Genomic DNA, 12258 nt, shown 5'->3' on the forward strand with positions numbered 1-12258 from the left:
AATAAAGTTGATGACCAAGCACAAGAACAGACAACATTGGTCACTCCAGCTCGTGGAATTTGTGAGTTACAAATTCCATGGAACGGTAGTTTTAGTTGGTTTGTTCCTTATTAGCATAAAGCCGCACAATGGGCTGTCGGTACTGTGCCTACTACCGAATTCGAAGGCCGATTTTTAACGGCATAAGCTCACAGACTTACTTACTGCTCAGTCGCTGGAGGTCAAGTTTTGTAGAGAAGATGCAATTAATTTTGCAGTAACGATATGGAATAGAAAAAAAAAAAAGATATATTAAATGCAATGAATTTTATATACTTGGACCCAATCCAAAAATGAACCTAAAGTTTTGTGATGACGAAGTTTGGAGTGATGTCCAGATTTATTGATTTTTAGTCGCGGCATAACGGCTCTCAGTCTTTTTGTTGTTTATTATTTTACTTTTTAAATTCACAGTTTTAGTCCATAGCTTCATCACCTTTTGACCGGTTCGAAATTCAGTTACAGTTTTGGACACAGGAGGGCAAACTTTTTCGATTGATGTATTTGACCGTGTCCAAGGTCTCGTAAATTAATTTATTCTAATTGTGCCTAAAGTAATTTCAATTTGAGAGTGAAATAGTAGAGTAATAAAATCGAATAGGGTTTACGCGCGTCCTTTGCATAGTAATGCTGGCGCACAAAAATATAGCAAATAAATAAAAATATCTCGTTCATTAATTTATTCTAGTTCTGCCTAAAAGAATTTCAAGTGCTGCGGCTGTTGAGAATTCCCTCTTTTTTTTGCTTAAATTCGCATATTTTATTATTAATGATTTCATATTAGTAGACACAATAAAGACCTATATTTCAATAAAGACCTATATTACAATAAGCCTCATAACTTGATAACAGCATTCAATAGCTGATTTATTTTCTTCAGAAACTGATGAAGGATGTGGTAATAAAACGTTTGTGTTGAACTCCGTGAAGATTTACACAAAGGTTGTCTGGACTAGTATTCCTTAATTTTGAAGTACTATACTACAGTGGCCAGGCCTGACCAGGTGGTTAAGGCACTCGACTCGTAACCTGAGGGTCGCGGGTTCGAATCCCCCTCGCACCGAACATATTCGCCCTTTCAGCCATGGGGGCTTTATAATGTTACGGTCAATCTCACTATTCGTTGGTAAAAGAGTAGCCCAAGAGTTGGTAGTGGGTGGTGATGACTAGCTGCCTTCCCTAAATTAGGGACGGCTAGCGCAGATAGCCTTCGAGTAGTTTTGCGCGAAATTCAAAACAAACAAAGCTATATAAGGATCCTTGACGCGGATGGTTAGCAAATGAGTGCATAAGGTGTCATTTAAGTTCAATAATATAAACTTACAGAAACACGGACACTCTGTTAGCCTCAAGGAGGTTCATTGTAATCAATGCAGTTTCCAAGGTTACTGTCAACATTTTCTCTATTGATTTGCTGCATCAGAGTTATGAAAGAAACTCTTTCAATAAGAAACAATGAGCTCTGTATGACTAATACACGAAGTGGTGCATGGCCTTTCTTAGCATCACACCTGTCCACGGAAAGAAGTTCTCAAAGTGCATTTGTAAACTTCAAAAAAAAAAAAAATAGAAGCGTGACCTTGGTCAATTTTATTATAAAATGCAGTTTCAGAATTAAGCTATATATATATATATATTTATATCATATATTACATTTCGGAAGTGGAGGTTTATGTGATGAATGACACTTTCAAAAGTACACGTACATCTGACGCACTACAGTTCCGGAAGTAGAGGTAATCTCATACACTGCATTTCCGGAAGTAGAGGTGCATCTGATACACTACAGTTCTAAAAGTAACGGTACACCTGACACACTACAGTTCTGGAAGTAACGGTACATCTGATACACTACAGTTCTATAAGTAACGGTACACCTGATACACTACAGTTCTAAAAGTAACGGTACACCTGATACACTACAGTTCTAAAAGTAACGGTATATCTGATACACTACAGTTCTAAAAGTAACGGTACACCTGATACACTACAGTTCTCAAAGTAACGGTACACCTGATACACTACAGTTTTAAAAGTAACGGTACACCTGATACACTACAGTTCTCAAAGTAACGGTACACCTGATACACTACAGTTTTAAAAGTAACGGTACACCTGATACACTACAGTTCTAAAAGTAACGGTACATCTGATACACTACAGTTTTAAAAGTAACGGTACACCTGATACACTACAGTTTTAAAAGTAACGGTACACCTGATACACTACAGTTTTAAAAGTAACGGTACACCTGATACACTACAGTTCTAAAAGTAACGGTACATCTGATACGCCACTGTTCCGGAAGTAGAGGTACATCTGATACGCTACAGTTCCGGAAGTAGAGGTACATCTAAACACTGATAACATTCAAGATAAAACAAACTTTTCTCTATATGAGTGTTGATATCCTTATGCATTATAAATGTTCGAAAACAACTCGTTTCTCTTATTGACTTTGTATTTCAACCACAAATCTGTGTTTGTTTTTATAAGAAAGTTTGTCAGGTCATCGGAACTACGTTTGTACGGTTACAAGGAACTACTTTTCACTATCAGATACAAACCTATTAAAGACGCATAAAGAGTATAAAGCATTGATTAACTCAGACTCTAACCAACATTAACTTCGTTGAAAGTAATTGTTTGTTATGTGAAAACTGTTGTATCCTTTGGTTATGTCACCAGGTAGGTCAACGGTAAGTCTACGGACATAAAGCTAAAATCCAGCGTGTGAATTGCACGGACATGGCACTAACAGACTGTTGTGTAGAACTGCGATAAAATAAACATGTGACTATATCTATCTCTTGTTATAATTCTATGACTCAACAGTATGACTCAATTTTGTTTGTGTAAATTTCATTATAATATGTTTCTGACATTAAACACACTTAAAGTTTCCACACATTCTCACGATCTTCCTCACTAGAAGCTGTAACCTAACCAGAAGGTGTTACCTCACTGGAAGCTGTAACCTAACCAGAAGGTGTTACCTCACTGGAAGCTGTAACCAAACCAGAAGGTGTTACCTCATTGGAAGCTGTAACCCAACCAGAAGGTGTTACTTTATTAGAAATTGTAACCTAACTAGAAGATGTTACCTCACCAGAAGTTATAACCTAACCAAAAGATATTACCTCACTAGAAGTTGCAACCTAACTAGAAGTTGTTACCTCACCAGAAATTCTAGCCTCACCAGACGTTGCCACCTCAGTAAAAGCTGTAACCTAACCAGAAGTTTTTACCTCACCAGAAGTTCTAAACTTACCAGACATTGTCACCTCACTAGAAGCTGTCACCTCATTACTTTGTATATAGTTGTGGTTGTTGAACACGAAGTTTGTCTTCATCGTGGTGAATTCTATAAAGGTTGGTAATTGGTTCCTGGGAATGTCTACATACAAACAAATGGCCTAAGCATGGGCAACCCAGTATCACCAGTTCTAGCCAATATTTTTATGACACAAGTTGAAACACAAGCAATTAACACAGCATTACATCCACCACTATACTGGTACGGATATGTAGATGACACGGTTGCGGGATTCAGATCTACAGAACACACACTTAATTTTTTTCAATCACATTAACTCTATACATCCCAACATTAACTTCACATGTGAACAGGAAGAAAGCAATCAAATATCATTTCTTAACCTCAAAATTACAAGAACTGATACACAAATTAAAACAGGAATCCACCAAAAAATCACCCATACTGGACTATACATTCCTTGGGACTCAGCACATGAAACAAAACAAAAACTCAACATACTAAGAAACCAAATAAACACAGCCATAAAACTATGCTCACCAGATAAAATTAACGATGAATTAGACAAAATAAAACAATACTTCATCAACATCAATAAGTTTCCTCCACAAACCGTGGAAAACATTATATGCACACACCTAGACAGAAAGCAAAATCAACTGACAAAAGTAAATATACCCCATGATTTAAAAAATCACGAAACCATATACTGCTGCATACTATATACTCCCGACATCAGCAGAAAAACAGCCAACATTTGGCAAAAACTAGTAACAAAATATGACATTCCAGTTAATACCAAATTTATTCAAAAACCAGGCACAAAACTGAGGTCTATACTATGTAAAAACTACACTGACAAACACCACACCAACATTATTTATAAAATACAATGTGATAACTGCCACGGCTTCTATATTGGAGAAACAAGTAGAAAATGGAAACCAGATTCAAAGAACACAAAAGTCATCTTCACACGTTTTCGAACAGTGCAAGTCAAATAAACACAACATAACCATAGAAAACACTCAAATATTGAATAAAGAAACAAACATAAACAAACGCAAAATTAAAGAAGCCTTACTTATACAACAACTTAATCCCAAAATAAACCAATACAAAGGAACATCTTTATACCTAGATAAATAAATATAATCAAACATCTAAGCACGCCCTCTACATTCCTACACTCAATTACACAACTGCCTTCAAACATGTGGTCAGTTATCGGTCAGTTACCTCTTTCTTTCTTTGTGAACCTGACGATGACCGAAGAAGGTGGGAACGTTGTTCGCTCCTCTATATAGTGTTTTCTATGTTTTACATATGTAGTATAAGTACACATTTGATAACTTTCATTTATTTAATTTGGGAAACTATTTTTGTAGCAACATTTCTGTGACATAATTTATCAAAGTCCACGTGTTTTATCAACAAAAAAATCTTCCTTTCTTTGCTACTTATGTATTCAATGTGTCCCTTTTTCATCGTTCAGATTTTGCTAAAATCTTGAAAAATCAAAAAGTTTTCATAAATACCCTTATTGTTATATTCCATTCTCGTCTGTCAAATTGAGTTGACATAATTGAAGCATACAACCTTAAAACGTTTTTTATTTTATTTTGTAGAACACTCTGGTAGCATTATTCGTATTATTAGCAATGGTTATATTTATTTGCCCTCCAGCGGTACAGCGATATGTCTTCAGACTTACAACGTTAGAATCCACGTTTTTTTACCCGTGGTGGGCAGAGTACCGATAGCCCATACTGTTTTTTTTGTGCCTGACTTTAAAACGATAGCTTGTTTGTTTTTTTGAATTTCGCTCTAAGCTACACGAGGCCTATCTACGATAGCCGTCCCTAATTTAGCAGTGTAAGACTAGAGGGAAGGCAGCTAGTCATCACCACCCACCGCCAACTCTTGGGCTACTCTTTTACCAAAGAATAGTGGAATTGACTGTCACTTTATAATGCCTCACGGCTGAAAGGGAAAGCATGTTTGGTGTGACGGGGATTCAAACCCACGACCCTCAGATTACAAGTCCCGTGCCTTAAACACCTGGCCACGCCTGACCGTTAATAACAACAGTCCGTGATGAAAATAACGTATTATCTAGCCCTTAAATACATTATATCTAATGAAGCCTGGAAATAAATATTCAGTATATTTGTCAGAAAAATCATATTAATTTGTAATGTTGCTGCTTTCTTCTATTACGGATTTCAAGTTAAAGAATTTTATCACGAACATCAGGCCTACTACGTATTCATATTTCTCATAGACATGTAGTTAATAACAATGTTCTATAATGCCAGTCAAGAGTGTTACAACGCTCTCGTTAAAACGGAATTATTATTCTTGTTTCTAAGTTACTTTGTACGTGATATTAGTTTTGTGACATATAACGTTCGTCGTAAACACGGCTAACTAGTTAATCCCCCCCGTTGAGACAGCGGTAAGTCTTCGAATTTTTAACGCTAACAGAAGAGGTTCGATAGCCCGATTTGGCTTTGTTCTATAGCAGGCAAACAATTATTAATTGTTTTTGTGGGCTATCCCCAACTGGTTGAACTAAAGTGCCCCCAATTGGCTCAGCGGTATGTCTGCGAAATTAAACGCTAAAAACCGGGTTTTGATACTCGTGGGGGCAGAGCACAGATAGACCATTGTGTAGCTTTGTGCTTAATTCAAAAACAAAAAATTGAACTAAAGCAGAATTGTGGTTCATCATTTTCACTCAATCTTGTTTGGATGGATACACAATGTACATATTTAACACATTAAGTAGTTACTATTAGAAACAGCCATTATTTCCAAGGAATTATAGGCCTAAATTATTGTTTATTGTTTTAACTCTTCTTACCAAACTGTAACAATATCAGGTTACAATAGCCTTTACTAAGTCGAAAGATTTATTTGTTTGGTTTTGAATTTGGAGCAAAACTACACGAGGGCTATCTGTCCCTAATTAAACAGTGTAAGACTAGAAGGAAGGCAGCTAGTCATCACCACACACCGCCAAAGTATAGTGGGATTGATTGTCACATTATAACGTCCCCACGACTGAAAGAGACAGCATATTTGGTGCGATGAGGATTCGAACCCAAGACCCTCAGATTATGAGATGAGTGCCTTAACCACCTGACCAGGCGGTGTAAATTAATAAGAAAAAAACATGTATATAATAGTTCTATAGCTTGGAGATGTAATAGGAAAGGTAACATGGTACTATTTAAAACAATAAATACGTTACTTCATCTAGCTAGCAATAATTTATTCTATACAGCAGTCGGAGACTGCAGTTCGTTAAGTCACGTGTATATTGCATGTCACCACATATCACGTGCCTTTATGGAAATGGACATACATTGATGTTAATCTAAACAAAATAACAACTTATAGTTTCATAATGTATTATTATTATTAGCTCTTGTGCTTCGCTATTAAAGCTACGTCAGGAACATTCGATAATCTACAAGTTTCTAGAGGGTTATTAAACTTGTATGTTATTGAAAATATAAATATACGTTCTGGAAATATAGTAACTTTATTTACATTAATGTTTAATAATGTACCTCATTTGGTGTTACACAAAATTAAACCAATAGTTTTGCTTACGTCACCTTAAAATGTTATTGTGACTGTTTTTCTCACATTACATTAACCATTGTGCAATTAATAAAGATACCTGGGCATATGAAATATTTTAATTATCTGTTGCTGTTGATGTAGCAGGAAAATATGCATGTGTTACTGATGTGTGGACAACTTTTGGTAGTGGTGTGAAGGTAAAACGTTTTATAGTGGACAACAATGAAAATTAACTTGGGGATTATACGAATTATGGTGGAGAACAATGAAAATTAACTTGGGGATTATACGAATTATGGTGGACAACAATGAAAATTAACTTGGGTATTATACGAATTATGGTGGACAACAATGAAAATTAACTTGGGGATTATACGAATTATGGTGGACAACAATGAAAATTAACTTTGGGATTATACGAATTATGGTGGACAACAATGAAAATTAACTTTGGGATTATACGTTTTATAGTGGACAACAATGAAATTAATTTGGGATTATACATTTTATAATGTACAACAATGAAAATTAACTTGGGGATTATACGTTTTATAGTGGACAACAATGAAATTAATTTGGGGATTATACGTTTTATAATGTACAACAATGAAAATTAACTTGGAGATTATACGAATTATGGTGGACAACAATGAAAATTAACTTGGGGATCATACGAATTATGGTGGACAACAATGAAAATTAACTTGAGGATTATACGAATTATGGTGGACAACAATGAAAATTAACTTGGGGATTATACGAATTATGGTGGACAACAATGAAAATTAACTTGGGATTATACGAATTATGGTGGACAACAATAAAAATTATTTTTGGAATTATACACTTTATGGTGAACAACAATGAAAATTATTTGGGATTATAAGCCTTATGGTGGGCAACAATGAAAATTATTTTTGGCATTATAAGCCTTATGGTGGGCAACAATGAAAACTTTTCTTGGGCTATATCTTTATAGAAGGCAACAATGAAAAACTTTTCTTGCTATATCTTTATAGAAGGCAACAATGAAAGTGTTTCTTCGATCATAAATTTTATGGCGGGCAACATTTAAACATTTATTTCAAAATATAGTCTGAGTCATTACGATGGTTGATGGATGATGTTCACCCACTCTTGCAATTATTTTATGCAGGTTGAACTCTGAACATATGTAGGTCAAATTGTGAATACGTAGCTTTGCTGACCTATTCTATGAAAGCTTTAGAAGAGTTTTTCCCTTTAATCTCGACCAGACGGACGTGTCTAAAGTTCTATTAAACGTACAAGAGTCCTTGATCAATGTGTTTAACTTGGGCGTGTCTAAAGGTTAGCATGCCTAAACTGTAACTCCGAGAATTCATAGTTCATTTCATGTTGCTGTAGAAGACGCTATCCGCACTTTGGAGCCATGTGAGCGTTATAAGAGTGACAATCAAACCTCACTGTGCGATGACATTAAAATAGCTCTTACGTTTACAGCGAGTGTTGTTGACTAGCTGCCTTCCTTCTACTTCACGGACCGGCATGGTTGGGTGGTTAGGCGGTCGGCTCGTAATCTGAAGATCGCGAGTTCGAATCCCGGTCAGACCAAACATGCTCGCTTTTTTTCAGCCATGGGGCTTTAAAGTAACGGTGAATCCCACTGTTCGTTGGTAAAAGAGTAGCCCAAGAATTGGCGATAGGTGGTGATGACAAGCTTCCTTCCCTCTAGTCTTACACTACTTAATTAGGGACGGCTAGCGCAGATAGCCCTTATGTAGCTTTGCGAGAAAATCCTAAAATAAAGAACAACATTGACTTTAACTTCGAGTCCACTGTTTGTATTGAAGGTTTCATTTTCTAGTCGACGTTGTGTTATTATTCGACTTGTTGACAATGGTAAAGACGTTTTACTGCACACCCCATGTGGGTTTCTTGTTAAAAATTACCTTTCAAGTCTACATTACCTTACCTGGTGGATATTTCCATGTTGTATGCTTATCTATTGGTTTAATATATCTGAAATTTTACTGCATTATTATAGTGATACACCCACCGTAAGAACTTGGGAAAACTTCAGTCAATCATGTCTTTACAACGTTAATGCTCAGTATACGTGTGAATCCACGACTTCTAATTCCCGCCGTAAGGTGGAAAGTAAAACGCTGTTTTGATAACATTAAATATACAACATGATACAGAGAGTGATATTTCACTGTTACAAGTCAAGTGTTCTAACTGACATTGTTACAAGCCAAGTGGTTCTAACTGACATTGTTACAAGTGTTCTAACTGACATTGTTACAAGCCGTGTTCTAACTGACACTGTTACAAGCCAGCAAGTTCTAACTGACATTGTTACAAGCCAAGTGTTCTAACTGACATTGTTACAAGCCAAGCGGTTCTAATTGACATTGTTACAAGCTGCGGTCTAACTGACACTGTTACAAGCCAGTGGTTCTAACTGACACTGTTACAAGCAGGTTCTAACTGACATTGTTACAAGCCAAGTGGTCTAACTGACATTGTTAAAGTGGTCTAACTGACACCTGTTACAAGCCAAGTGTTCTAACTGACATTGTTAAGCCGTTGTAATTGATTGACCGTTACAAGCCAAGTGTTCTAACTGACACTGTTACAAGCCAAGTGTTCTAACTGACATTGTTACAAGCCAAGTGTTCTATCATTACACTGTTACAAGCCAAGTGTTAACTGACCCTGTTACGCCAAGTGTTCTAACTGACATTGTTACAGCCGCGTTGTAATTCATACTGTTACAAGCCAAGTGTTCTAACTGGCATTGTTACAAACCAGTGTTGTAATACTGTTACAAGCCAGTGTTCTAATCCGGCATTGCTGCCGTGTTGTAATTGACTGTTATAGCCGCGTTCTAACCGACATCACGTTGCAAAACCGTGTTGTAATTGACACCGTTACAAGCCGTGTTGTAATTGACACCGTATAACAAGCAGTTCCAACTGGCATTGTTACAAGCCGCGTTCTAATTGGCACTGTTACAAGCCAAGAGTTCTAAATGACATTGTTACAAGTCAAGTGTTCTAACTGACAATGTTACAAGCCAAGTGTCTAACTGACATTTTACAAGCCAATACAAAATTTCCGTGATGTACGTTTCTATCATTATACCTTCACATTAAAAAACCTTTGAGATATCTCACATCACCTTGTATGAAACTAGCTGAAATATGAATAACAAATCGAGTTCACAACTCTCCCATCGTTGTCGTTTATCAACTGTTCATAAAATATTCTTATAATTTTGAATTCTATTTAATACAGATAGTTAGACAGAACTCAACGTTATTCAATGAAGGTCAACATGAAAACACGTATAATGTATAACGTTACATAAACTAACAGGAATAGAAACTCCTAAGCCCAAAGTTTGATAAATCTTATAAAAATATATTTTAAATAAAAGAAAGTAAAATCTTACTTGAAACCCTAATAACCTGTTTGACCCTGCTACGTGAAGTAGGACATCGGTTCAAAGGTAACGTAATGAAACCCCATAACCTGTTAGACCCTGCTACGTGAAGTGGGACATCGGTTTAAAGGTAACGTAATGAAACCCTAATAACCTGTTTGACCCTGCTACGTGAAGTAGGACATCGGTTCAAAGGTAACGTAATGAAACCCTAATAACCTGTTAGACCCTGCTACGTGAAGTAGGACATCGATTCAAAGGTAACGTAATGAAACCCTAATAACCTGTTAGACCCTGCTACGTGAAGTAGGACATCGGTTTAAAGGTAACGTAATGAAACCCCTAATAACCTGTTAGACCCTGCTACGTGAAGTAGGACATCGGTTCAAAGGTAACGTAATGAAACCCTAATAACCTGTTAGACCCTGCTACGTGAAGTAGGACATCGGTTCGTAACGTAATGAAACCCTAATAACCTGTTAGACCCTGCTACGTGAAGTAGGACATCGGTTCAAAAGTAACGTAATGAAACCCCAATAACCTGTTAGACCCTGCTACGTGAAGTAGGACATCGGTTCAAAGGTAACGTAATGAAAACCCAATAACCTGTTAGACCCTGCTACGTGAAGTGACATCGGTTTTGTAACGTAATGAAACCCTAATAACCTGTTAGACCCTGCTACGTGAAGTAGGACATCGGTTCAAAGGTAACGTAATGAAACCCTAATAACCTGTTAGACCCTGCTACGTGAAGTGGGACATCGGTTTAAAGGTAACGTAATGAAACCCTAATAACCTGTTAGACCCTGCTACGTGAAGTAGGACATCGGTTCAAAGGTAACGTAATGAAACCTACAAATCTGTTAGACCCTGCCACGTGAAGTAGGACATCGGTTCAAAGGTAACGTAATGAAACCCCATAACCTGTTAGACCCGTTACGTGAAGTGGAATCGGTTCAAAGGTAACGTAATGAAACCCCATAACCTGTTAGACCCCTGCTACGTGTTGTAATAACATCGGTTCAAAAGTAACGTAATGAAACCCAATAACCTGTTAGACCCTGCTACGTGAAGTAGGACATCGGTTCAAAGGTAACGTAATGAAACCCCTAATAACCTGTTAGGCCCCTGCTACGAAGTAGGACATCGGTTCAAAGGTAACGTAATGAAAAAAACCCAATAACCTGTTAGTAACCTGCTACGTGAAGTAGGACATCGGTTCTACAAAGGTAACGTAATGAAACCCCACAACCTGTTGTAGACCCGCTACGTGAAGTGGACATCGGTTTAAAGGTAACGTAATGAAACCCTACGCATAACCTGTTAGACCCCTGGGCACGTGAAGTGCAGGGACATCGGTTCAAAGGTAACGTAATGAAAACCCTACGTTGTTAGGACCCTGCTACGTGAAGTGGTGTGACATCGGTTCAAAGGTAAACGTAATGAAACCCTAATAACCTGAAAGAACCCTGCTACGTGAAGTGGGACATCGGTTCAAAGGTAACGTAATGAAACCCTAATAACCTGTTAGACCCTGCTACGTGAAGTGGGACATCGGTTTAAAGGTAACGTAATGAAACCTAATAACCTGTTAGACCCTGCTACGTGAAGTGGGACATCGGTTTAAAGGTAACGTAATGAAACCCTAATAACCTGTTAGACCCTGCTACGTGAAGCAGGACATCGGTTCAAAAGTACCGTAATGAAACCCACAACTCCTGTTAGACCCTGCTGCGTAAGTGGACATCGGTTCAAAAAGGGAACGTAATGAAACCCTAATAACCTGTTGTTCCAAAGCGTAATGCACCTGGCCCCAAAAAAGGTAACGTAATGAAACCCAATAACCTGTTAGACCCTGCTACGTGAAGTAGGACATCGGTTTAAGGTAACGTAATGAAACCCTAATAACCCTGTTAGA

General features: G+C 37.2%; 1 pseudogene; it reads left to right on the plus strand.

Moving 5' to 3' along the window:
- The first annotated feature begins 128 nt into the window (after positions 1-128).
- The window catches only part of LOC143236577 (glycine receptor subunit alpha-2-like), a 106064-nt pseudogene continuing 93934 nt past the window's right edge, over positions 129-12258 (plus strand).

This window comes from Tachypleus tridentatus, chromosome 13 (assembly GCF_004210375.1).
Source record: "Tachypleus tridentatus isolate NWPU-2018 chromosome 13, ASM421037v1, whole genome shotgun sequence".
Classification (NCBI taxonomy): Eukaryota; Metazoa; Arthropoda; class Merostomata; order Xiphosura; family Limulidae; genus Tachypleus; species Tachypleus tridentatus.